The 3,638-nt window shown below is 49.8% G+C and overlaps 1 pseudogene across 1 annotated transcript; it reads left to right on the top strand.

Annotated features, from left to right (window-relative positions):
* Nucleotides 1-1,908: 1,908 nt before the first annotated feature.
* LOC308640495 (olfactory receptor 6E1-like) lies at nt 1,909-2,820 on the top strand (annotated as a pseudogene). Its single transcript has one exon. The product of its transcript is annotated as an olfactory receptor 6E1-like (transcript).
* Nucleotides 2,821-3,638: the final 818 nt, after the last annotated feature.

Here is a 3,638-nt window from a genome sequence, read left to right as displayed (position 1 = left end):
CTTGGTATGGAACCCAGAGGACCAGGCCAGGGATCAAAAGGATCTAGGAGGCCATTGTCAGAGGGAGCTTTTAAATCTTTCTCCTCGTGGGCAGCGAGAGGACTGACTCACTGTGACCCAAGAGGCTCCTTAACAATGGCTTTCCAGTCAGGGTCATTGTACTTAGTATAAGATTGCCCCATCTTTTCCAGGGATACCCTTACCTTGAAACTCCCTTGGCTTGGCTCGCCGATACTTCCTTGGCGTCCGGGTTTGGTGTCCGGTTTCAGTGTCCTTTTTTGGGTGCCAGATATCAGGGTTTTTAGCCCCCCATCTCCTCCTGACTGGCGGGAGAAGTGGGAAAGCACGCCCCGACCAAGACAAGCCAAGAAAGGTAAAGGTTGACTGGCGGCCCGCACCCAGCCCTCCCTCACTGGAGGACAATCAGACGCACCAGGGAGATGAGTCAAAGCAGGATCTCATTTATTGAGCAAGTACACACAGCTTATATACTGCACAGGAGCCAATCAAAATAAAGGTCATAGGGTGGAGCGAGTTCACCACCCACCTCATAGTCTGTTAGGGAAGCACGAGCTGTCCACGAGGGCGGGAGAGTCCTGGACCTATCCTGGAGGTAGTCCGCCTCTTCTGTCACTGGACACAGCACCTCCTCCTGGCAGATCACCAGGAGCCATCCCAGCCACATGTGCAGCCCCAAGACCGGGAAGTGGGCAGCCAGGCCATTCAGAGCTACACCTCTGAATATTTTTATTTATTTATTTATGAATTTATTTTTATTATGAGACAGGGTCTCGCTAAGTTGCTGAGGCTGGCCTTAAATTTGTGATCCTCCTGCCTCAGCCTCCCAAGTTCCTGGGATGACAGGGGGTTGCTCTAGCCCCTGGCTTTCCTGTTTTTTTTTTTTTTTTTTTTTTTTAATGTGACTACAACACAGTGTTGGTAGCAGGCCCGCCCTGGCCCCTGGGGACTCAACCCCGACTTCTTTGTTCTGCATGTCTATGTAGCCAACTCACAATGCCATGAAGCGGGCTTGTGGTTTCCTGTTTATCTGCCTGGAGCATATGTGTCTCTCGGGAACATCTTGACCTGTTCAAGCCTCCTGATAGGGAACGGTGACGGTGGCGGTAACCCAAGGACGCAGTTATTACTCTTCCCTCCTCGCTTTTGAGTAATTTCCCGCAGCTGTTACAAAAGATATATAAGGGGAACAAATTTGGCAATAAAGCGCACACACGCCTCCTCCTGGATGAAGAACCTTGGTGTCCTGTGTATTTCTTAACCCCACCATCCATCGCCGTACTCGGCTTCTGTTAGCCGGACGTGGCACACAGTGCTCAAGTATGTATGTGTCTCCTGTTTGTGTCCCACATTATATCTCTCTTATTTTTGTGTTTTTTTTTTCCTTTTGCAGGGGGTTGCTGTGGATTGAATTCAGGAGCACTCAACGACTGAACCCCATCCCCAGCCCTATTATGTATTTTATTTAGAAACAGGGTCTCACTGAGTTGCTTACTGCCTTGCTTTTGCTGAGGCTGACTTTGAACTGGTGAACCTCCTGCCTCATCCTCCTGAGTCCCTGGGTTGAGAGGTGTGCACCACACCCAGTTTTCACTCATCAGAGAGCAGTCTTCTTGGAGGAAGCAGGTGCTAAATCTCATGATGAAAGTAAGTATTACTTCCTGAAGTGATGTCATTGCGGGCTACATAAGCCAGCATTCCTGTTATGTCCACACCATGACCAGCACTGTAATAAATGTCACTTGTCTCATCTCCACAGAGCAGCAGGATAGGCACTGAATGTCTCTGCATTTCCAAAAAGCCACATAGACCAAGAGACTAAAGACAGGCCAGGAGCAAAGACAGGAAGCAGGCTAGGAGAGCAGCCTCCCCCAGCCTGGTGCCTGGGCAATGGCACCTCATGAACCCATCCTCACTGCTGTGCTGGATTTGGAGCTTTTAGGGGTCACAGACGTGCGAGGGCTCCAGCTCCTTCTCTTCATGGTGCTCCTGGTCATTACATGCTGACCCTCCTGGGCAACCTGCTTGTTATCACCCTGACCTTGGCAGACCACCGCCTGCACACTCCTATGTACTACTCCCTGCGCCATTTCTCCCTGCTGGAGGTGGGATTCACGTCCACGGTCACCCTGCAGATGCTGACACACCTCCTCTCCGGTCACAGGACAATTGCCCGTGCCAGGTGCTTTATGCAAACAAGGCTCCTCTTCATCCTAGGCACAGTGGAGTCCTTGCTGCTGGCTGTTATGTCTGGTGACCGCTACCATCTGCCACCTGCTGCACTATCCCACTCTCATGAAGCCCCGTGTGTGCTGCTGCCTGGTGCTGGCCTGCTGGGTCACCATCGTCTTGGTCCTTGGGGTGCTGTGTGCCTGGATGTTTTTCCTGCACTTCTGCGGTCCCCGCATCCTCAACCACTTCTTTTGTGACAGCACCCCCTTGCCGGAGCTGGTGTGTGATGACACCAGGATTCTGCAGCTGGTCAGCTTCCTGGTGGCCATGTGCACCCTGGTCAGCACTCTGCTGTTGACGGTTTTGTCATACTGCAGCACTGTTCTGCACCTGCCCGTATCTGGGGGCTGCAGCAAGGTCCTCTCTACCTGCTCCTCCCACATGCTGGTGGTGTCACTCAGCTACTGCATAATCATGTACCTGAAGCCCATGCAAACTGGGCACATGACCCTCAACAAAGGAGTGGCTTTCTTCAACACCATAGTGTCACCCCTACTGAATCCCTTCATCTACTGCTTCAGGAATGATCTGGTCCAAAAAGCCAGCAGGGATGTGCTGCTCCGGGGGAGAGTGCTTTCTTCTCAGATATTCAGAGCGAAAGCTTTCCAATGCTCTGCTACTAAGCACGGCACAGAGGCACACACCTGTAATCCCAGTGGCTGTGGAGGCTGGAGGATAGCAAACTTGAGGCCAGCCTCAGTAACTTAGTGAGGCCATAAGCAATTTAGCAAGACATTGTCTCAAAAAGAAGGAGGAATAGAAAGAGGAGGAGGAGGAGGGGAAGGAGGAGGAGGAGAAGGAGGAGGAGAAGCAGCTCTATTTCTTTTGGTTTCATTTTATTTTATTTTTCAATGAACATGAAGACCATTTTACTAGAGTGAAGAAAAAAAATATTAGTTCAAATATCTGCTGGGGTCTGGGAATGTGACTTAGAGCTATCCTGGCATGCAGGTTCAAATCACTAAGCACAAAAAAGAAACAAATAGATAAATAAAATTATAAAAATAAAGAAGAAAAAGAAACAAACAAACAAAAAAACCTGCTGGTGCTCTGCTCTAATCCCACTGGCTTGGGAGGATGAGGCTTGGATATCACAAATTTGAAGCCAGCCTCAGCAAAAGTGAGGTGCTAAGCAACTCAGTGAGGTCCTGTCTTAAAATACAAAATAGGCCTGGGAATGGGGCTCAGTGGTTGAACGCACCGAGTTCAATCTTCAGTACCCCCCCCAAAAAAAAATCCAATGCTGGTAACTTTACAGTGGAGGAAATTTACAAAACCCTTTCTTGTCCAGCTGATCAAGGTCAAGGTCAATAGTGACAGGTCATGCTGACATGTGCCCTTGCCATGGTGTGATGCAAATTTCCCTTTAACTCTTGTCATCTTCTACC

The sequence above is a fragment of the Spermophilus citellus genome, assembly GCF_964194105.1.
Source record: "Spermophilus citellus genome assembly, contig: SCAFFOLD_384, whole genome shotgun sequence".
Classification (NCBI taxonomy): Eukaryota; Metazoa; Chordata; class Mammalia; order Rodentia; family Sciuridae; genus Spermophilus; species Spermophilus citellus.
This window is presented reverse-complemented; position numbering and strand designations above follow the sequence as displayed.